Raw genomic sequence first — 24,721 nt, 5'->3', positions numbered from 1 at the left:
AGACATATGTATGTCTCCATGTATACAGATGATGTTAGTTTATACTTTGTAGGGTGAATATGAGACACTAAACACTAAGCATTATACTGTGGTCAGTATGGCGATGTGGCTCTGCCTTACTTGTAGCCCACGCCTTATAGGGAGGCAAGTTGACAGAGAGAGAGAGAGAGAGAGAGAGAGTGATAGAGGGAGGCAGAGTAACCATCAACAACACACATTTAACAAATTATTAAAACACTCAAGGGACATCAAAGATAACCAAACCCGCTTGAGCTGGAGCAGAGAAAAACGTAACACAAAACATGTAGAAATAGAAGCATAAAAGGGTGGAATGGGTCAGAACATGCATATGTGTTAGAGTTAAACAGCAGCCCAATCAATGATGACATTTTATGTTTATATTGTCTTTATCATTTAAGTTATTTAATATCATGTCAGTTTGCATCTTTCTGTCTGAAATGTACATCATCAGAGTCATGAAATAAACAGGTCTCACTTCCAACTCAGCACATATGACTGCAACATATATTTTTTTAAGAAGCAACATTTAAAAAAAAAAAAAAATCTAAACCATATTTTCTTAAAGTTAAGCAGGTACTTCTTTTCAATAAACCTAATCAGTGAGGAAAATGAAAGTAACATGAGAGTGAAAATAAAGAAAATAGCTTGAAAAACAAAAACCTCAATCAGAAGACAAGCCACGGTCTCCTGTCCCCAAATGTGAACAGCTGGGGCCAAAAAAATTACTCTGCCTATTTCTGCTGCACCAGCAATATCTGGACAGATTGCTTCGGTTACTATGGAAAAGCCACACTGATATGCCAGGGACTGGGTGTAAATATTAAATAGCAAGCCATAACTTGTGTTATTACCAGCCTGAGAAAGATCTATAGACAGCAGTAGCCACTTTGATTATTTTGCTATATTGAAATCTATTAAGCGTAAAACCTATTGCATATATTTACATATATAAAAAAAGGGGGCCATTGCAGAGACAGAGAGGTAGAGAAAATAGAGCGGAGGGTTATTAGAGTGGAACAAGAAGAAATCAAAGCCAATGCGAGAGAGATGAGTTACTGCTTTTTAGTTGCTTGAAGCATGTGATGGGCCTGCAGGGTAGATGGTGTTATTTGCATGAGGTAATATCATTCATTCACAGACTCAGCTTTAGACATAGCATGTCACGGCAGTGAATAGAGAGAGTGTAACAGAGATAGGAGGGGCTGACAGGAGGAAAATAGGGACGAGTCTCATGCTGAGAGGGGGAGCTTGGTAGGCTAGCGACCAGGCTTCTAATTCGGTCATCATTCAGTCTGTTCTGTTTTTCTGTTTTCCATTAGTATGACTTTCATTAGTATTCAGTAGCTTTCTTTTCATTTTACATCACAATAAGTATCCTCTCCCGCTAATCTGACTTCCTGTCTCATCCGTTGCTTTGTTTCTTACTTCTTCAGTATTTATTCTGTCCGTCCCGGCCCCGCTGCAACAGCAGCTGCTGCTGACAGCCCATCATCTCAGGTTAGATCAACACCCCCTCATATGACATCACTATGTTGAGGGGCTCCCGGGTCTCATTCCTGTACAGATGATCCATTTCTCTTGGGAGGGCTCTCTATTTGTACTAGAGTAGCTAGACAGCTGCGGGAGAGGGGCCGTGGATATAGAATGATGCCTTTTTCTTACAAGACAGTTGAGTATGATGAAGGGTTTACTGAACTCGCTCACTCAACTTTGACTGCTCTTAAAGCTAAAACTAGTCATCATCATTCATTGTCACATTACCACTAAGCACTGAAGTTGCACAGAAACACAGTCCATGGTACAAGATGACAATCCAAACACTGTGTGTTGTCTGTCAATCACAGCAGAACCACGACACATCTGTAAATAGCAATTTCTGAAATTGTAAGACTTAATCTAAAGACAGCGCAAAGCTTTACTATACTAACAGTTACTGTGGTCTTTAAGTTATTACAGCATAATGCAATCATAAGAAGAACCTGAGACAATAAAAGAAGAGACCAAGCGTTATAAAATTGGACATACCAGGCACATGTTCTAGAGATGTGTTTGCTTTTTTAAGAGACAATTTTATGCTGAACTGCATCTTTTGCCTAATAACATGACACTGACCAGTAGCAGAATCTCTGGGTCGTTACAACGTAACAACAGAACAACAGCGCAACTCCCACCACAACAAAAATGAAACAGAATGCCCCGAGGCCAAGTATCTAACTTCAAAGTCTTTTCTTTTAATTAATTCAAGATCGTCCCACAAGTACAAGAGAAATGGGACACTAAGAGAGAGAAATGAAAGCAACAGAAAGAGGGAGAGATTCAACTTGAAAGAATTGAACAAGCTCACTTTACAGCTGTTGTTAACAAGAGGCTTTTCAGAATCTGGACGTGTCAGTAACACAAGCCTTCTGGGAAACGGGGTTTTTGTCTGAGGATAATATTTTATAGGGCAAAACCCTTGAGACTGATGAATTGTATGGTATGAAAAATAGGGAGTCGCGCTCGTCTCCCTGCAGTCTGGGGTCCAGTTAATGAGACCATCAGGGATGCTTAAAATCAGTTCAAATGTTAACTGTTTTTGTTTGTGTCCAACTTCCAAAAAACAGCATTTTAAAAACTTTTTTTTTTACCTTTTACATTTAAGAGCTGTGTAATTCACTATAAGGCTCTTATTCCACTAGAAAATTTGAAATAAAGAAATAATTATGCAGAAAAAAAAGAATGCCGAACAGTAAATGCAGTAGCTTTCACAGTGTTGCTCTGTAGTTCTGAATAGGATGCCACAGATTTCTGAACTCCAAATGAACTCATGTGACCTTCAAGCTACAAGAGACTGACTGAACATTTAAGAGATAAATGGGAGCAGACAGCTAGGAGATGCTCACTTTCATTTATAAGTCTTGTGGGGGAATTCAAATAAAGTTGCTCAGAAAAAGAAAGGAACCTTGGGAAGTGTTTGGAAGGACGACTCTAATGCCACACTCAACTTGTTATGAATCCCAATTGTTTTCCCCCCTCTCTGAGGTTTATCATAAGAGAAATGGACAAAAATTCAATAGTAATTTAAATTTTAAGCTGCACGCAGGGATTAGGATCAAGAAATTTCTTGTTAGGTTTGAAAATGAATAATGGATTGTTATTGCAACTGAGAAACACTGAGGAGGCTAGACACAAGCTGGCATTTGATCTTGTTTATAAGACTCTTTGATAAGCCATGAGCTTGTCTGTGCTTTTAGCTTTCAAATTATTTGTTTGGGTCAGGACCAAAATGACCCAGGAATACCAAAAACAAGCAGAATGCACATGAAGAAAAGGAATGAAATAGATGTGACGCAAAGTGTGCTATATCCTTGTCCGTTCCCAAATCTCCTGTTCCCTTTGGTAGACAATTTCATATCAGATTACAAGTTGATGACAGTGTGATATTTAAATGCAAAGCGAGAGGAATTTAATGCTGTGGATTAGGGGTGCCTGGATAAAGTGGGGTTAGTACAAATCAGTGATATGGTTGAAAAGGATTAAAGGATCTTTCAGTTTCATTTCAATCAGACTACAATGGATTCTTGGTGAAGCGGTTCTATTCAGTTTCATGGATTAATGCAGATGAAGAAAAATAACACATACGGCTAGAGTTGTCGTTTAATTTTGTTTAATATGATGCATACTTGTTGCATGCACTTCTAAATGTAAATGACATTTTTCACTATGGGTATTTTTTTAAAGAAGAAGAAGAATGATCACAGTTTGATTCCACCTGTCAGGTGGGGCTCTTCTGTGTGGAGTTTGCGTGTATGGTTCTGTCTGGGTACTCCACCCACAGTCCAAATTGATGATTTTAAATTCTAAAAATGCCATAGATGTGAATGATTATCCAACTTTTTTTGATAGACTGGTGACCTGTCCAGGTTGTACCCTGCCTCTTGCCCTGTGACAGGAGCAGGCTTCAATCCCAAAATCGGATAAGTGGTTAAGAAAATTAATGAATGGCAATAAATCCCATATGTTCTGTAAAAACTGAATGTATCATACAGCGTCTTTGCTGTAAATACTACAAGAATATCTGTAACTTTATAAAGTTATACAAGTTGCTATCAAAATATAACACGCCTAAGCCCATAAAAAATGAAATCTTACCTGATTTAAATTTGGATGCCATCCCCTTCAAGGTTAATTCCCTGTGAAACGCTGCACAACTTCATGGAGATCTAAATGTAGATCGCTCCACGGCAAACCCACTCTGACAGTAATGCAAAGCTTCACAAGGAGCTAGTCCTTGAGGAAAATAGCAGCCAAACACCAGGTATGTTATTTTCTATTTCCACGGGAGAGCTCCAACTCGTCAGCAAGACCTACCGCTAAAATGAAATGAACATATTGGACCTATATGTGTTATTGCCAAATATAACACATGTAGGTCTAAAGGATCAACAAAGCTGTTTCAACTCTTATTCGAGCTTCGTTTGTGCCTCATCTGTTCTCTATTCTAAATTATTCTCCAACTACTTCTATTTCACAGACACCGGGGCCGGCAGTGTGCTATAAATCAGCAGGCAGAAGTAGATCTGTAAAATTGTTTCATCAGCCCATGCTGTATACTGTGCTGCTAATAGCAAAGCCTTGTTATCCACAGTAGATGATATCATTAGGTCGGTGATACTGACTGTGGGCTAGATAAGAAATATTCCTGTCCTCAAGACAAGCTGTGGCCGACCACTGTGACTCCTGACTAAAGACATTATCGTCACCAGCTTGGCTGCTTTGTGTAGATAGAAGATGTAACAGAGCTATGGTAGAGCAAAAAAATAAAGAAAAAGGACAAAAACATTTATATCTAAGACATTTCATAATTTATGTACGATACAAATATTAAAATGTTCTGAAAACAGAGAAACAGCTCAGAACGAACATTCTAGTTATGACCAGAACAGCAAAGCCAAGGCGGCATGCCTGGTAATCTGTAAGAGACATCTGACGAGCATGTCTGGGTCTGTTTTGTTGCCTTGTACGCTTTACCCACAGATAACTGTCCAAACAATGACATTGTGGAATTAAATCAAGATATTTCCAGTAGAGATACAAAGTGGCTGGTTTGAGCCAAACAGATAATACTCTGTATCCAAATTCAAATGCCACGCCTCGGTACTTCTGATATTTGGACTTGTATAACTGAAGAATACGGAATAATAATAACACAGGATACGCCTGTAGCTGATCTTATTCCATTCACTGTGGTGAGCCAAGCTTAACAAGTCACAGTGCTTTCTCTATTGAACGCAAATATATTAAATTGATATCGATCAAAAAAGGGAACATTTCAAAAATGTTGAAGGATTCTTTCAGAAGCCAAAAGGGTTTACATCAATATGCTTCACATCTTAAACTCTAGGCTTTGACTGACAGCAAAATGAAGTCATCAGCAGGAAAGCTGCCCTATGACCACATAATCCAGGTTCAATATCTCCAACCGATGAATAAGTTCAAAGGAAATGTCCTTCAGCAACGCAGCAAAAAATACCTGCTGCCCCCACAGATAATGTCTTGTAGCTGACGTTTACCTCTGGCCTCTTGATTTAACCGTTCTTTCTTTCTTTCTAAAATAAAGTTTACTCGACATGGCATTGTATACATAAGGCTGAAATCTTTTAGGCATATACCAACCAAATTAGCTTTCCAATACACAACAAATCATTGCTCTTTTAAAACAACATGATTCTGATATTTTGACAGCTTTTCTTATTACATTTTTAAGGTGCATATGAGCTATTGAGTGGCTAGAGACTACTTAAAAACTTTGTACATATACTCTAATCAATAAATACATGAGTCACTCACTGTAACCTTTTAGAAATACAGCTTCGTGGCTGCGTGCCACATGTAAGAAACATACCAGCTTGCTAGGATCTGAATGTTACTTGGCACTTTTCTTCCACCTCACCCCACCTTCCACCACATAAGCCTTACAGTATGATAGACTTCGCTATCTTCCTTTCTCCCTCAATGATTCCCACTGCAAATGGATTATATATTCACTTATTAATATGGCAGAAATGCCTGGTTAGCTCCCACGTGAAAAAACAGATGAGGAACAGAAAGAGACGTGACTGAGGGGAAAAAAGAGTGCCTAACAGCAAGAGAGAGTCACACAGACAGACAAGCACCATACAGCCACATTTCATTGGCTGTAATACAATTATGTAGCTGCTGGCTCGTTGGTGTATTCATATGACACGGTTATTCGTTTTGTCTTATTTTCTCAAATGCAATAACAGAAAGAACAGTTTGCTGAGTCTGAGTCACTCTGAGTGATGGCAACCCAGCGGCCGTTGTTTGGCTCTGTGTTTTTAAAACCCTGAGTCATTGCTACAATGAAAAATGCCACCATGTTTTCAGCACAGTGCTGGCATCCACCAAATGTGTCTCCCAAAGACTGCATAAGTGAAAAAGAGAAAAAAAGGGTCTCTTTTATCAGTGCAAGGTTTGTAGATTGCTTCTTTACTCTTGCATGTTGTTGTCTGTGTAGGTTCTCAGTCATCCAGGTCATGACAGTCTAAAGAACTTGGAAAGAAAGCGACTGGACTTCTTTAAGTTTTTTGACGGTGTTTCGCCTCTCATCCGAGGAGCTTCTTCATTTTTGCTCATTTTTGGAGAAACACATCTACTGTTTTTCCCCAATAAACATTTTATGTAAGAGTCAAAGCAAGAACAGCTGTAATTACTTCAATTTGAAATAATATATTTTATTAAAGGTGAAAATGGAAAGAAAATTCTAGAATTGTTGGGATTTATTATATAACCATGCATATAAATATGAGTTTACTATATAACCATTACAGCTATTTACGGGGTGACCGTGGCTCAGGGGGTTGGGAAGCATATCTGTACCCGGAAGGTCGCCGGTTCGATCCCTGGGCCCTCTGTCCTGGTCGTTGTGTCCCTGGGCAAGACACTTTACCCTACTTGCCTACTGGTGTTGGCCAGAGGGGCCGATGGCGCGATATGGCAGCCTCGCTTCTGTCAGTCTGCCCCAGGGCAGCTGTGGCTACAACTGTAGCTGCCTCCACCAGTGTGTGAATGTGAGAGTGAATGAATAGTGGTATTGTAAAGCGCTTTGGGTGCCTTGAAAAGTGCTATATAAATCCAATCCATTATTATTATTTAACATTCTGTTCTTAATGCTTTTTCATAAACAAACCTTCATAATTACTATGTTTAATTCAACAGTAATTAACAATTGGAACACAAACCATAAAAATAGTTTATTACAGACCAGTCGGAGCATTCAAAGCAGTGATAGGAAACCTTGTGTGTGTGTGTGGGACTTACAAATTTGCTTCCCACACTCACTGAAACAGCAGCCCAGGTGTGTTTCTAATCTTATGACCTCTCAGCTGCTTTTTTAATCTCTGTTTTAATATGAGTTCGTGCTCAGTTTAATCTCAGTAGGCTGCCAATAAATTGATTGTAATGTGTTTATTATTAGATTATTTAGGTACACCGCGGCGCTTCGACACGCAGGTGAAAATGCTATTCAAGATTTTGCACCAGTGTATGCCTGCTCTATGTGATTTGTCATCTTATGGGTCACTTGGACTAAAGCAATGAAATTTAGTGTCGTTTTTACTGTTAATATGCGTCAAAATTTGACCCACATTGTATGTAAAGGTTACATACATCAATCATTAATATAACTTATATCCACATTAGGGCATATAATGATGAAATATTTATATTACTTTAGATTATTATGTGGTTTGCCAAGAGATTAAAATATTGAAAAAAAAATCTAAGCTGCTAAGTCAGGTACACAGCACCCACCCAGAGGGGTCAGAGAGACGTGTTGTGAACACCATCGCAAATATAACAGCTTAATGAAAAGCACAGCTGACACAGACAACAGTAGCTGTAGCAGAAGATGTTTGCCAAGTAAAATACAGGCAAGCTGATTGGTTTGCTGGGTGAGGCCTGAGTGTTTTGTACATTCTGCATTGTGAATAATGAGGATGCGTGCACAAGCATAAAATGACCCGTTTCTCCTTCATTGGAGTCAGTGAATTCAGAGCCGATTTCTTACCAGATTTAGCTTTTTTTCAATGACTAAATCTCGTGCCGACATCTTTTTGCTTTAATAAATATAATCAGAACTCTTCTGATGGTGGTATAATCCTATTTGATCTCAAGCAATGTGCAAAAAGTTACCTCAGCCAGCAGCTACGCCTAGTCAGCTAATCCAAAAGATGTTGTGTGCTAAACCCAAGGTGTTGTTCTCACCAAATCTCCCCGTAAGGATTTGAGCATCAAAGCATCCACACAAAGTGAGGAAGGAAGAGTCGGGAAGATGTCAAAGAAGTCACGTTTACAGTGGAGGTGACAAATGTTGACTGTGGACGTGTCCAAATCATGAAGCTGACAGGATTTTTTTGACAATGAAAAACAAGTGAACCATTATTGTCTTTCCATTGATTATTGGAAGGAAAATCAGAACTAAATGTATATTGAAAATATACAAATACAAGAGCTGTTACAGCATTTTTCACATGCTGTGACTATATTATGTCACCTTTACTTAACAACTAGCTTGGCCCCTTCTGTCTTGTCGCTTCCGCATTATGCTTCCTGTCTCTCATTAGATTTGATCTCTAAGGAAATATTACGTAACTGAAAGCTACTGGGAAAGACTGGCCTACAACAACTATCGCGTCATTCCCTTGAGACCCAGCACTGAGTGCCATGCACAGTCTGCCTGTGAAAGCACAATGAATAACTGCCATGTCAGTTGTGAAGTTTTCATCACGGCCCCACAGCTTTGAGAGTCCTTGGTGGTGTTTTATCGTATCACTCGTGGCAAAGTGACACAGCAGATAATCTCACTTTCAACACACGGGCCGCAGCATATTTACGCTTGTGGAAAATTCATGTTCACTTTACAAACACTGGATAAGCAGAGGTTTCTGGCTGAGCTGGTACGTGCAACTCAAACCCATTGCTGAATAAGGCAAGTGACTTTTCAGAAATGATCCTGCTGACATGATCACATGATCTTCTGTTCTTCCACCAGTGCCTTTGTGAACTTTCTTTCAGTACCCATGTGTCCACACATGTAAACATATACATGTTGGTGTTTCCCTCTTCTCCTCAATCATAATACAGTTTAAATTTTTAGAGTCACCTCATTTAGTTGTATCCTACATTCTTCCAAAACATTTGATTCTGATAATAAGTAAATCAGCATGAATAACAAGCCTATCTGAAATCAGATAAAGGCAGATCTCAGATAGGCATAAAGAGTGACAATGGGAAAATAATTAGAAAATAAGTAACAGACATTTTTCTTTCTTGCAAGATGAGACAATCAATGTCGCACTCCCGACTATACAATAAACGTAGCTGTAGCCAGAAGCCTGTTATTTTAGCTTAGCAAAAGAATTATGTTCATACTAAAATAGCTAACATGCTAACTAGTGAGCTTTAGAGTTTTGTAGTACAGAGCCAAGCTGCCAGTTTGTCAGTCTTTCCAGGCTTTATGCTAAACAACAGTAAGCGGCTAAGATCTTGAGCTAAATATTTGCAATGCAGATGGGAGCAGGTCTCGTCATTTAGCTTTAAGAAAGAAGGGAAATGAGCACATTTCCCTAAATGTTTTGCAATTTATCACAGTCTTCCTTTTATCAAAGTAAAAGTAATTTTCTATGTCGCCATGTATCATCTTTTTCAAATTTAGGTCACCCGTCGCAGTGAAAAGATCTATTCTCGCAGTGCTTTTATTTCTCACCGTTGATTGCCTCATTGTTTTTCTGCATAGAAGTGTTGAACGCATACTTAAAATCTGAAACATACACCAAATGAAAAACAGATATATCCTGCTCAATGGGCTGTGGTGACAGCTGAAGCCTAACCCGTGGGTTTGCTGGAGGCTTGTTCAGTAGACGCAAAGCCTTGTCATTTGAATGTTGTATGACGATGAGTGAACCATCTGTAATGTTGACACAACAGAGTCCCCATAGCTTATTCTATTCTCTGCTCCTGTTATCTGCTTTTTCTTCTCTCCTACTTCTTATTGCTTAGTCCTGCGCTAATACAGTGTCAGCCGGCGCCTTCGCCTCAGTCGTTCCCCAGCCCTGACCTTCACTTTGCTGTCCTCCACTTCAACATTCTGTTTGTTTTCAGTGCAAAAGCTAAAAAAAGTGACAGCACTGAGTCCCATCTCTAAGACTTGTCCCACTTGCCTAAAGAAACAGAGCAGACTTGACAGACTGGTTCAGCTCTGATTGCAAACAGAATCTCAATTTGAAATAACATCTTTTGTCTGAACTTTAATAATTAAACATCTACAAATTATTCCACTCTGGTTTTTGACTTTCAGAATCTCTAAACCTGCTACTGCCATTCACAATGTTGTTGTTGTTGTTTTTTTTTTTCAAATTTCCAATCCTACAGCAGAGAAAATCTGGGATGACTGACGAGTTCCTAGCTAAAAGGTTTACATCTGTCAGCTTGTAGTACCTTCAGGAAATGTTATATGAGCTTCTGGACTATATAAACACTCTGCAGTTTGATTTCTTTTTTTAAGCAAGAGGGCCAAGAGAATCTGTAATATCTACCAGACAAAACCACTGATGCTATCAGAAAAAGGGTAAAGTAGATAGAGTCCAACCAAAACATAGCTGAAATTAGTTATATGCAGATATATTGATATTGGCTGATAAATTATAATTAAAAGTAAGGACGAGAGAAATACCCTTTGGCCATGTTATGAGTGTTATGTGGCTAAGCTTATGCATGAGAGGCAAATGACTATGCATCACATTTGTTTCTGGAGGAGCATAAATGAGAAATTCACAACTTGTTGTAACAGTAAAACAAGTTTATTTTTAAACTAAATTGTCATAATATGTTATTAGGGGACCATAAAAACCTGCACATAACAAATGCTAGGGGAAAGAAAATAAAAAAAATACAGGGTTTGTTTCCTCAAACTTGTTTCTATTGAGTTCATTTAACACAATTAACTCCCAAACTGACAATAACTTGGACTAACTTATGAACAAACAGCTAAATCCCCTTTCAAGGCGATCCCAGACTCTAACTCCTTAAGATGAAACAAAACATATCTTTCAACAGAATATCAGCGCCTGAGTTCGGATTTTATTGAAAAAAGAGACACGACAGGCTCAGATTCAAAGCTTTTGTGATTTACTGCAGTCCAAAATTTGGTCTCCAAAACAAACTTCCTCTTTAATAGTCTTCCTTATCTCGACAGATGTCAGAACTCTGATCTATCTGTTACAAACATACTTCTTCATTTCCTTGTCTTTCATACTGAAAATGTTACTTTTGCCCTTCCACACTGAAAATGTTGCTCTTGCACAAACTTATCTTTTCCACTAGGTAATAGTGCGATGCAATAGCTACCGCAACTTTAGGGAATACATGTTTGCAATTCACTTGCAGTACATAATGAGCTTGTGTAAAAACAGAGGAGTTGGAGCCATCAAGGGATATGGCAGCTTTATTTTGGCTGCGCTTTCAGTCCTATTGATTGTGATAGCAGATAATGCCATCCAGAGATTCTGAGACAGGCAGTGAGATTTCCACCCTGAGCCTTTTATCTTGGACACCACAGTGTGACCCCTCCCTTCCCCCACAGGACCTTGCAGGCTTTCAGATGCAGAGCCGAAAAAGACCCTGACTCTCATCTGTTCAGACTGCAGTGACCAATACACACATACACACACACACGGACGCGCGCGCGCGCACAAAATCAGACAAATATATACACACTTACACAAAATGTGCAAAAACAAGAAACACACACTTCCCCTTCTGTCCCTGCACAGAGGCAGTGGTCAGTGACAAGACAGAGTGTCTCTATTAGTATCAAAGCTGCTCTGTTCATCCTGACAAATGAGTTCGCTTCTTTCAAGGTAGGAAAAGCTATTTACTCCATCTCCACTATGCTTTACTTCATCTAATTGGTCCGACCATGTCACAGAAGCAGGCCTCTAAATCACGTCAGTATCATATATTTATAGATGAGGTCATGTAACTGTAGTGCTCTGATGGCAGCTACATGACATCTAAATATGACACTTGTTGCCAGGTCTGCTGCTGGCATTCCAAAAAAACTGAGATGGACACCAAGAAGTGAAGGAGGTGTAAAAGAGGAAGCAAGCAAGTAAAACTCCCTGATATCATGAAGAAGATATGTGATTACTGTTGCACAAAAAGATTCTGACATCCCTAGACCGAGTGCTTTATCTCTGACTGTGACATGCAGACTCACTTGCTGGGAATCCAGGTCCAGCAGGCAAGAATGATAGTCAGAGCACAAAATCACATAACCTTAGCTCAGAGTCGGCCTTACTGCCCTGCATTCATGATTTGGCCAGACACCAGAGTTATAGAGCGGGGAACCACACTGGACAGCGTCTGTGATGGACTCGCCACAAAAAGGAGAAACACATTCCCTACGTTCCTGCAATTCTGCGTGGTTGGCTTTTGGCTGTTGATATCTGGAACAGACATTCCTCTCTGTATGACTCCCTGTGGAGCTGAACTTCCTTCACGTAACCTTAGATAAACAGAAACTTTCAAGGATGGTTTTGTAAAGATCAGTGACTGGATGAAGTTAAGGATATATGTAGATTTGTGTGTATGTCGAGCCACTTTTAACTCATCTCATTCATGTCACGCACAGATCAAAAACTATGTGCTTTTAACAAGAAAAATTGTTGTGGTTTGAGGTTTGTAATCTGTATATCTGGTTTCATGTACAGTATGTGTGTGCGCACTTCATCCATGCATGTGAAAACCATGATAAGTCCATGGCTGCAGCATATGCGTGACCTCACACATGTAAGCGTTTCCCCGTGGAGCTTTGGTGGACAGGGTGTTCGCTGCTGCTGTCGCCACTATGCTGGCCAGACATAATAGGTGATGTGTCCCTTTTTTAGAAGCCATAAAAGAAGCCCTATGTGCTATTAGGCATGCATCAGTGCCTTCTTTTCTCATCGGCTTTAAGAGGTACATCAAACCACAGCCCCGGTAACCTGTTTTCTCGATCTCTCAAGTTTGCAAAGTCAGTTTAGAGTCTTATTGTTTTCTCCTTTCAGTTCTTGTGACAGTGCTGTATCTAAAAAGCCTTGATACTGTAAGCTGTGTATCCTGTGCCGTGCTTTCAAATTTTCCACCAACATGTGACTGTGATTCACTTGTGGTCTAGATTTGATGCTGTGGAGAAATACAAGCACAACCATTCAAACCATTTTAAATATTATACCAATTCGGGGTCACGGTGGTTTCATTTCTGTTTCAGATCTGACATAAATATTTTTGGAAAATGTTAATTATGATAATCACATCATTAAAATGGTTATACACTTAAAAAAAACCAACCTCATTTAATTCAATAAAAGCACTCGTGGAAGTGGATGCGAGCACCACATGAAATTCCCAGGGCTGTAAAACAACATTTATTTTCCATCCACTGTAAGTGTCACTACAATTTGTTTTGTAACTCAGCTTCAGTATCAAAATTAAGAAACAAGCATTGGTACACTTGATGTTTTATCTGTTTTCTCATAACTCTACATATAAAGCATGAAAAAAGTGCATTTCGAGAGGTCATAATGGGAAAAGTGGCGAGTCAAAACAAGTTGTAGCATATATGCAAGCTCATTTTTACCAACATTTTGGAATAACCCTGTTGTTAATGTGGTCTATACTTAATCATGCACAATAACATATGTACACACATGACTTCATACATATCCATATCTACATATTGAGGAAGCAAAAACCTGTACCAGTTACCGACAAACACTGTGTGTCTGAGACTTTAGCCCTATCCACATGCACACATAATGTCATTTGTGCATCGTGCATCAAATAGGTAACACTCTTTTACATTTACCATCATCACAGGCTCAACTTAAACTTAAACGTAAACTGCAGAAATTCATTCTTGGAAGCCTTGTCCCTCATTTTTAAGTGTTTCTATTAGAAAACTAGAAGAAAATCGGCTCACTCCTGGTGGCCGATTGGTGGGGCCTGGCGCCTGTGGCCCGGCTGGGCCCCTTCTGGGGGGTGGGGTGCCCTCAGGCCTCTGGCCTCTGGGCCTGAAGCTCGGTCCTCTCTGGCACAGCTGGCTGCCGGCAGAGCCCGCGGGCATGCCACTGCAACCCCCTCTGGCCTCTGCTCTGTAGCTGCTGGGTGACCTCTCGTTTGGGGCTCTACTCAGCTCTTCCCAGGAGGGTGGCACGGTTCACCCCCTTTTGGTGGTCCTCTTCGGGTCCTCGTACCCTGGGGCCTCTGGATGTCTGGGGCCTGGATCTCCTCCATACCTGCTTCATACCCTGGGGGACGGGGCTGTGGCTCCCCACACTCCCTAGCAGATCGTTACATGGAGAAACCTTTGGAATACAAGCATGCTGATCCACACAGGTATGCACACAGGTGTACACACGGGTATTCACAGACGCGGACTACACCTTTCTTGGCTGCTGCCTCAAAGCACATTGTGCGCTGTCTATCTTGCGTGCTGCACAATATCGTTTAATATTTAGTATCTGCTGTTATCTACTGCTAGCTAGTTTATTGTGATGGTGCTGTATTTATTATGTTGCTCTTTTTTTTTTTGTTTGCTTTCTCTTCTGGTTTTTTTTCTCCATACAGGTGACCCAGGTGTTTTGTTTGTTTTTCTTTCTTTCTTCCCCCCTTTCTCACCGTCTCTTCTCCCCTCTGTTTTTCTTTCTCTCCCTCTCTTTCTTTCATTCTTTCTCCCTGTCCTATCCCCCAGTCATGTCTGCCCCGTTTGTAGCAACCGAAAATAAAATAAATACATAATTATAATGAAGGTCAATCAAATGGACCAATATGGCAAGGCTATGATGATCCACTTGGTAAAATAAATCCGCTTGGCATCTTTCTTGGCCTTAAGACAACAATTCTGATGGCTAAAGATCCAAACGGGACACACAAAAAAGAAGAGAAAAAAAAAAGAAGAAAACTAGAAGAAAATCAAATCATGAAACAATGAGAGCTCAGAGAACGTATGAAAACAGTTGGGCCTTTTTCAAAAGAATTAATCAGAAAACCTGCCAATATTACTCCTTTATCAACACTTGCTGACCTTATTTCACTTGTTCCTCTCAGATTTTATAATTTTGCACTCAGCCAACTGATTCCTGACTGACTGGCCTTCACAGCAAAGTCATTTTTCCTTATTACTGTAATGGGTTTGTTTAAGTCCACTGCAATGTGCAGCCTTGTGCTGGAAGGATAAAAAGCATCTCCTCTGCGTCTTCAGCTAAAAGAAAAAGATGACAGATAGACTAAGTAGCTATGTGTATGGCCAGGATCCCGTTTTTATCATTTGTTTGTCTAAATTCCCAATATCTTTGAATTCTCCAGCTCCCTGATAAAAGAGAAGTGATGTGTTTTACACATCAAGTGGTTGCAGCAGTAAAAGAAAGAAACCATCTGTCTTAAAGCCAAAACTGAAGTTTCTTCCACAGAAGAAAAGCACTCGATAACAAATGCATGACCACAAGTGGCCATCACCAACACGTATATGCGAAGCAAAAAATCTTTACACGATTACAGCGAATGGCCTTGAGAGCTTGAAAAAAAGGGAACTGGACTTCTTTGTCCGGAACCGAAGAGGCTTCTTCTGTTCTAGAACAACTAGAGGTGGTCGGCACATAACTTCCACGGTCCTGGGTCAGTGACCCAGTGTTTTTTTCTCTGTATTATGTTTTTTTGTTCTGTTTCTCTAGTTTTACTGTTATGGTTATCTGGTGATTCTGTTTTACTCTCATTAAGAGTTTAGCTCTTAGGCTTTGATTCCGTGCTCCCTCTGTTCTGTGTCTTCTCACTCAAACTATCTGTCTTCTCCTTCCAAAATGTAAACACTGGGGTTGGGTCATGATGCCTCACAGAGGTTTGACCTGTTGGCCCCGGTGACAGGAATGACCTACATGTTTTTATTTTGTTTTTTACACTTTGGCTCTTTTGACAACATGCATGATCAACAGTAGGTTAATGACCCTCAGGACCACTTCCAAGGGTACAGGTAACACTAGGGCATTATTAGCATCATAAAATAGCCTGCCAATCAGAGTCAAAGGAATTACTGTTTTAGCTGAAAACTTGGTATCTCTCTGCATGGTGTGTAATGCGCCCCTATAAAAATTCAAGGAAACTGAACAAGTGCAGGACAAAAGAAATGACTGGCCTACAGCACCTGTAACAGTATCTGAAAGTCATGTACTCAGGAAAAAGGAAAATATCCGGCAAAAGTCTGGAACAGAATATGAGAAATGCATCTGGCCCATCAGCTGATCCATTTACTGTTCAATGAAGCCTCATCAGAAATGGTCTCAGTGGAAGTGTGACTGTCAAGAAGCCATTCTTAAAAAAGGTATAATACGAAATACACAAGAACTGGACTGAAAATCAGTGGCGACAGGCCTTATGGAGTCCTGAATCCAAATTTGAAAACTTTAAATCACATCAGGAAAGAGATATAACGGTGAGTGTCTCCAACCAACTATAAAACACAGTGGAGGCTCTGTTGTGGTTTGGTGCTGCAACCTGTGACCTCAATAATATTGAAGCAGTGTGGGATCAGCTTGATGAAGAACAGAACAAACGACAGCCAAGATCCAAAGATCTTTCAAGAAGCCTGAAGAACTCTTTCTTAAGACTACTTAACCTCGTAGGACCTGACGTCCACATATGTGGACATCACATTTTGGGTCGTCTAGACCAAAATACTACATTTTGCTCTACGAGAGCCTGATATCCACTTACGAGGAATTTATACTGCCACTGTTTTATCGCAATTTAAAATGAATGTCCTCATATGTGGGTCTCATTTTTCTCAGAAACGAAAATCAGGCAAAAAATAAAAATAAAAAAAATCTGGTAATTCTTTGTTATTACATTCATCAGGTTCCAATCAGCCCAAATAGCAAAGAGAAATTAAAAATGCATGCCATGAAAGAGTTCAGGCCTTAGGAGGTTAACGAACTGACAAAAACATTTGCTTAAGAGAATTCAAACTGTGTTGAAGAACAAAGGTGGTTATAAGTCTTCATTTTCCATGTGTATTTGCAGAAATCACTGCATCTATTTCCCATTTTCTTTCTCTCATTTTTGGTTTTTATAAATTCTATAACATGGCAAACATGTAAACATGCAAAAAATGGAATTAATTACAGAATAAAAACTAACATCAAACTAAGCTGATTCTCTCCTGGATGTTTCACCTCACAGATAACGCGGGTATTTTTAGTCTGGAGATGACTTGGAGGTCCCTTTTGTCCTCAGGCCATTAAAGACGTGACGGTCATCTCCTACTGGTGTCATTAGTTCAAACCAAATATCACTCCAGTTGTGACTCGCTATTCCTGCTTGGAAGCCAGACAATAGCACATAGGATTTATCATGCAAGCAGAGCGTGCAACAAGGAAGTGTGTGCGCACAGCCACCAAAACAAAAACCAGTCACAGACTCAATGTGTGTAAACCCATGTTCACTCAAATATCAAACTCCAATATATCTGTGTGTGCGGAGTGGATGCTGACATTCTAGATTGCGCATAAATATTCCTGTTATGCTGTCTTGTTTTGTCCATTGTTGCTGAGCCAGAAGCCAAAATAGTTTCAGGAAACTCCAGGCACATGTGATTTAATGATTTGACTGATAAAAATTAAAATCGTCCAGTGTCGTCAATCCTTCAAAGTTTTAGAGAGTTCCAAGAGATACTGAACTGTAATTTTTTTTCTATCAAGCCTTATAATAACTCTTATAAACTGCATTTGTCATCAACTTCATCTAGCAGAGCCCTTCACTTTTCCTCATATAAATGGGATCATGTGCCACAGATTTTTGCAGATTAATACCAGAAAGCCCTGACTCATCATATATTGTAGGGAAATAATGTGGCGCTATATGAAAAGTTGGAATGAAACGGTGGAAAATAAGATCAGCAGAAGCAGATGACTTTCCACTGTTGATAAAACATTGAATCCTCTTATGTTGAGGTGCAGTGCTGCCAGCCATGTGACTAAAATACATAAATACTAATGCGTTTATAATCTGACGTGCATTACGGCAGAGTTATACACACAGACACACATATATATAGCTACAGTAATAAATTAAGGTCACTTATTTAAAGAGGAGACACAGCATGCACAAAACTTGTACTTCTCTGGATAAAAACCCTTCGAGTACACACACACACACACACACACACACACACACACACACACACAGATATATATATATATGCTTATATGGCAGAAGCTACAGAGACCCAGAAGCTGTGTTTATCAGCTGCTTAGTTAAAATGATTTTGCTTGAGTGTCAAAAGTGTCAAAGTCTCGGCTAAGCTTTGCTACGCTGTCAGCTTCTTACAGCTTTACCCTAAAATACGCACAAGCCTTCAAGTGCCTCAATTCCAGTTTTTAAGCCTTGTAACTAGTAAAAATGTAAAAATAAATAAGTAAAAAGCAGTTGGGGGGGGGGGGGGGGGGGAGGTAAAAATTAGCTCTAAATACTTTGTGCTAAGTTTTGAAATGGACGATTTTTATAATAGAAAAATGTAGAATTTATGATGGGTTTTCATTCTTGGAAAGATACCCTAAAACAGGGGTGGGCGATAGATTTTTCAAAGGGCCCACGTGAGAAACTGGGATTGTTGTGTAAGGCTGACTAGAAAGCTTATAAACACATGAAATTAATAGAGGTGAGTTCAGCTTATTGGTATGAGCCTCCATAACAATCATAGTTTCTCATGTGGGCCCTTGGGAAAATCAATAACCCACACCTCAACTGAAACAATATTTAGTTCCAGGGACTCTAAACACTCAATACAAAGATATTATTTAAGGCTCCCAGATCAAGCACAAACATCGCTTATTTCATGTTAAGAAAAACAAAATTGACTGAGTAAAGTTTGCGGTGTAATTTACAGAGAAAACACAGTTTGGTTGGCGGCGAATGAGTACATTAACTGTACTGAATCTGGAGTCCTTGATTTTAGACAATAAACAAGCCAAACTGCACATAAACATTTGCAGACATAAACAAATAATGTCCATATAATGAAAGTAATTGTAAATCCACATCATTCCCTCATATTGCTCATTCAGACAGCACGCACTGAATATCAGTATCCCACTACAGCTGCCTTAAGTGAGAATAAAATGAATCCAATGAAGCAATTTAACCCTGCTCTCATTTTGTAGAAAAATAGTGAGGCATCCATTTTTAATGAATAAATTAAAGGGATACGCTTGTAACTTGCTGTAAAAAAGCTCAGGGATGAGTAGTGTTGCTTATAAACCCTCTGTCTGCTACGTATTTTGTCACCAAAGCTTTTAAAAGCATCCCACTTTTCATTTTTTCATTTATTGTGCAAATACATGATATCTCATGCAGTGGCTGCGAGTGATTTTATGAGCTTTTTATAATCTGCTATATTTTACAACGGGCTGACGTGACATACTTTCACAACACATGCATGATGCATTGGCACTGCATGGGTATTAAAGCATAGGCTCTTGCTCAAACACTGAGACACACATTGGTGCATATTTCCAGATAGGCACGCTAAGGCACCAATGCAGAGAAGTGGCACACAAAGACGCTAAAAGCTTTCTACTACATCCTTGGCGATTCCATCAGCATGACTAAGTGAGCTCCATCTCACACTATTCTCCAGATAGAGCCATGATTTCTAATGGCATCATGCACTCAGCTCCCAATCATTTCTCACATGTTCGACCTTGTACCATCTGCTTTGACACACATGCACAGCCACATGAACTTGCAGATGTACACACACAGACACACACACCTGTAAATACAGTCGCACACTCATTTGAAACCAATCAAATACGCTTCCTCACAAAAAAGACACTGGAGGGCTTCACAGCAGTATGCTGCTACAGTGTGGGTTGTGGGCGACTGAGGTGGATACGAGTGGTGTTACCTAAAACAAGACAGGGGGGCTGGGGGCGCAATGAGGGAGGAGAGGATAAACAGAGTGACAGAAAGGAGGTGGAAAGGACGATGTTTGTCTGGCCGTGTGCAAAGCAGAGGAAGTGAGAGAACTACATTGACAGTGTGAGAGGGCAGCGATGGAGGCAGTTGGAGCTGTTGTGTGAGAGGCAAAAATAAGAAGAAAAATGTGACTGTATGAGAAATAGAGAGCTGGATGATTTTTATGTGATTGGATGACAAATCTGTATGCATGTGCTTGCCTCCCTCTGGATTTAGCATAGCGAAGTGGGTGTAAATACAGTCAGCAGCTGACATGATGCGCCCATCACACAGAAAAAAGTTAGTAAATGCCTTAAAGGAGCTTGAGGGGGGGGGGGCAAAAGATTTAAGGGTGGTGCTGGTTGTGGGAGGGGGGGGTGTGAAAAAAAACAGTGGGGATAAAGGAAAAAGAAGCAAGGCTACAGGGACTGAGAAAAATGAAGAGAGGGGAGAGTCTGAGGGCAGGGATGGGAAGGGTGGGGTTGGTGACAGACTTGCCTGAGCCTAAACTGGAATTAATCCAATAATCGCTTGGAAATGTTTTGCATATTTCTTCATTCTTCTCGTGTACATAACAGACTATCATCCCGTTCAGCTCCATGTGAGACCTGCAGACCTATGAAGGCCATCGTACACACAACCGCACATAACAGACAAAAAAGAAAAACAGCACTGCTGTAGCGTTAGTACACGTGATAGCCAGACAGTCCGTCACAAATGTCAGCGCTGCTATAGGTTTCGTCACCAATTCAGCTGATTCGCTCTCTTCTAGACGTTAAAGCGCACACAATTCAAACATCCAAGAGCCTGAGAGTGAGTAAATTAAGTGCCAGCATTTGTAGCTGAGAGGAAGAAGACTTATACTTGTAATGTAATCCGTTTCTCATCAGTTCCTTCAGTCTTTGTTTCTTTTTGATCTGCTCCTTTCAGTCACCACATGTTGAACACAGTATGATCTAGCGTGTTACCGCTCATCACGAACACATCTGGTTGGGCTTAAGCTTCACTCAGGCTCTTGCCTTTTGAAAATTGGCTCTGTAGCTGATTTGCAACTTCATCTTTAGGCTTTGCTACTTCTTTACCCCCAGTTTTTATGTCACCAAAAAGGGAATTTGTTTGCCCAACAATGACAAAGGTCATTTAATTGACTTTCCAGAAATCTTTTTTTCTGTAGTCTATGTCATTACTTACATTTTAAAACCTTCTTGCAATTAATGGGATCAATTATGCTTAGAAAAATTGCCAAAACCTTGTTTTTTGTAAACGTTTTATCTAATTAATACATTGAATTTATGTTATCATCATCATTATAAAAGATCCATATTTAATTTAACCTGCCTTGCAATAGATTAATCTCTGCATCTCTGCATGTATCCAACACGTAAGACATGTCTGAGTGGTAGGGTGAGCACCTACCCTCAGTATTTCTGACCTCTTTGGAATTTGTCTGTGTGTAATGTTTAATATGAATAATGATTATCTCAACACAAGGAGGGCATTTCTGTCCATTGGTTTGTTTTAAAAGTAGAGTTCGCCGTTTGATTGCAGAGGCAGTAGTTTTTCTTTTCTCTACCTTTTTGTTTGACTGTGTGTTTGATGGTGAAGGTTCCTGCTATTATGGCTTTTATGACTAAATACACTTAAAAAATTCATTTGATATCCATCTACATATGGTGGCTGATTACTGGGAGCGAAGAAGCTTTCCTGCTGTTATTGTGTAATGCTACTTCTCTTAATGCTGGAAGTGGAAAATGAACTTGACACATAAACTGTCTCTTTCTCTCACCAGCACCGGTTATGCCGTTCTGTTTAACCACACAGTATGTATTATGTCTGGACAGCACGAGCTTAACCAGTAATCACCAACAAAATGTCCTTTGTTGGAATATTTCTGCGTTCACTGGTGTTTCAAAACACAGAATAAGTGTTCGTGCTAAGGGAAGCTAAGTGTTGCCTCCAGCTCCTTTCATATTGCAAAGATGACTCTTAGCAGTAATAGGAGTATGTTGCAAAACTCAATTAACACACACTTGATGGCATTAATTACAACAGAAGCTATGAGCTTTTGTAACATGGAGAACATGAATGGACACCTCTAAAGCCGTGGCCAGTAACCACTGATGCTGTGGACCTTTTGCGTGCTTTCATCTTAGACTTCATCACCTCCCAGTGTCACATCAAACATGCGAGACTGAAAGCTGGTGCTGAGTGCACACTTCAGCTTCTTGATTTGGTTACCCAGCATCTGAGGGGGGATGTCAGGCTGCTACGAAATTTATCTAAATTACATTCTAATGAGGCGGCTATAAACACTTCCAAAGCAGCAGGTGATGAGATATTCACTGCTACGACAGAGCATCTCTTCGTTAGCAGTAATTTCAGCGAATGTGCAGAAACAAAAATGCAAAGAGTAGCACCTTGAAGTTGTAGTCCTTTAAGAAAATGCTATTACTGACATCTGGAGATTATGCGACACCGATGTCTGTGCTTCTAAGCAAGAGCTCTGCTTAACAGCTGCCTGGAGAATTAACTCACTATCCTGCAGTTCTGCAGTGCCACATTTCTGGCTTTAACAGTGCTTGCACTTGTTGCCATTTTTGCTCCTATAATATGCACCCTGCTTGCCTAAGGGAAGCTTACCTTTCCCCCTTAATGTGAAAGACATAATTGAGTGGCAGTGTAGCTCCCAGCGTACACAGCAGGAGGAGGAAATAATATGAAGGCTAATTCAGAAGTCAAAAATCAAACGGATGGATTTAGGGGTCAAAAGGGCAACTGAGTGCAATTATTTAGTGGTGCTGATTAACAGCCAGGTTCGCTGGGGAATTGCAGAAGACTGGTCAATAACATCAGTAACATATGATTAAAAACTCAACTCAAACCAGTGGAAGTCACACGCACTTGTCATGAGCAGGGAGAAGATTTTAAGTTAACTGCTACTGCCACTTGTGAGCTGAGCTGGAGCTTGGAATATGGATGGCCTACTCCTTGACTTGGGCTTGATTGAGGATTTCAAAGTCAAGAAACTTCAAAGCCTTGGCTGGGGAACGTTTAAACGAGCCACAGCCAGCTTTGAATCAGAAAGGAAGCGGGACTAACTACTTACAGTAAACTCTCCCACAGCTTGAAAAGAATGAGCAGGCTAACACTAGTGTAAATAAACACCACAGGGTTAAATCTGTGAAAGGAGGAATTTGGGTGACATGCTGGTGCAAAACTGTAGGAGGCAGCCAAAGTTTGGCAGCGCTCATCTGTAATGCAGACTGTGGACCTGCATTTTCACTGAATTCAAATAGATGGATTCAAAGCAATCACTGGTGCTGTGTTCACCTCAGAGACCTGATGAGATAGATTTTTGTTGCACATGAATGTTAACGATGTCTCCTGAAATGTACTCTTACGCCCAGCCTTTTTGCACAGTAGAGTGACACAAAGGCCAAATGTGCTGTGAGGCCACAGAAATACATCCCTGTTTTTTCTATGTGAAACATCGCAACATCCACCTACAGGACTGCACTTAAACTTCACCGACTCTTCTGCTAAGGTGTTCGTTTCTTTCTGAGTGCAGCACAATTCAATTTATTTGACAAAAATCAAATCATGGCAACACCCATGCACCCCTGGAATGAGTTTAAAGTATGGGCAAATACGTGCACAAAGTTACCTCTAGTCAAGTTATCTCTAACAGTCTACAGGCCAAATACATGAGCCTGAATCGTTATTAAGAATTCAGCAAATTGAGTATCTGCAAATTGAATATTAACAAGTACTGGTTTCACTGCTTGATTCTGCTAATTTAGTGGTCTACCACCTTGATAATACATCCATCCATTTACTGCTTCTCATCCACGTCCAGGTCAAGGGAGCAGCCTAAGTAGGGAAGCCCAGAACTTCCTCTCACTAGCCACCTCTACCACATCATCCGGGGGAACCCCGAGATGTTCCCAGGCCAGCCAAGAGATACAATCTTGGGTCTACCCCAGCACTTCCTCCCAGTAAGACATCCATGAGTCATCAGGTGCTGAAACTACTTTAGCTGGCTCCTTTCGCCTTAAAAATCCACTTTAATAAACATTTAACTTTTCAAGAAAAGTTGTTGAATTGATGTAGAATACAAAATTGGTGTGTTGAGATACACTGAAATGTAGTACCATGGAGCTCTGTGAACGTATACTAGACGTGTCCAACAAATATGAGAGTTGACAGGCTCCTCTCTGACACCAGGACATGCTAATCATTTATTGGCATACAAAATGCTTACTTTCTAAAGTTTTGGAGGCTGCAAGGTTTGCTTTATTTCGACCCCTCCGCCTGTCAGTTTAATTTGCTCTGCGTCAGAAATTTAAGGTGTTATTATACCATCCCACAGTACATAAATGTCCTGACACGGCTGTATGAGTGCAGATCAACCGTCTCCACTAAAGACACACCTAGTATGAGTTAGTCATAGGTTCATTAGTAAACAAATACAAGTTAGAAAAACAATTTCTCTTTAGAAAAGGATTCTAACACAAAAGACACACACATGTGCTCAATACAAACTCATGATAAAAGTTTTTAGGCCAGCTGAATGATGCTGACTCCTTTAGGCCTTTAGTGATGGAATTAGCTCCAGCTTGTGCCTTTCTCTGTTGTTTTTCACCCTGATTCAGCA

The 24,721-nt window shown here is 40.1% G+C and overlaps 1 protein-coding gene across 6 annotated transcripts in view; it reads right to left on the bottom strand.

Annotated features, from left to right (window-relative positions):
- mid2 (midline 2) overlaps positions 1-24,721 on the bottom strand; it is a 163,719-nt gene that overhangs the window by 62,578 nt on the left and 76,420 nt on the right. The gene's annotated exons all lie outside the window — the stretch shown is intronic.

This window comes from Copadichromis virginalis, linkage group LG2, assembly GCF_057382275.1.
Source record: "Copadichromis virginalis isolate Kocher_CV1m ecotype Utaka linkage group LG2, C_Virginalis_male_GT1.1, whole genome shotgun sequence".
In the NCBI taxonomy this organism is placed as follows: Eukaryota; Metazoa; Chordata; class Actinopteri; order Cichliformes; family Cichlidae; genus Copadichromis; species Copadichromis virginalis.
Note: the sequence above shows the minus strand (reverse complement) of the source record. Positions and strands in the feature narration are given on the sequence as shown.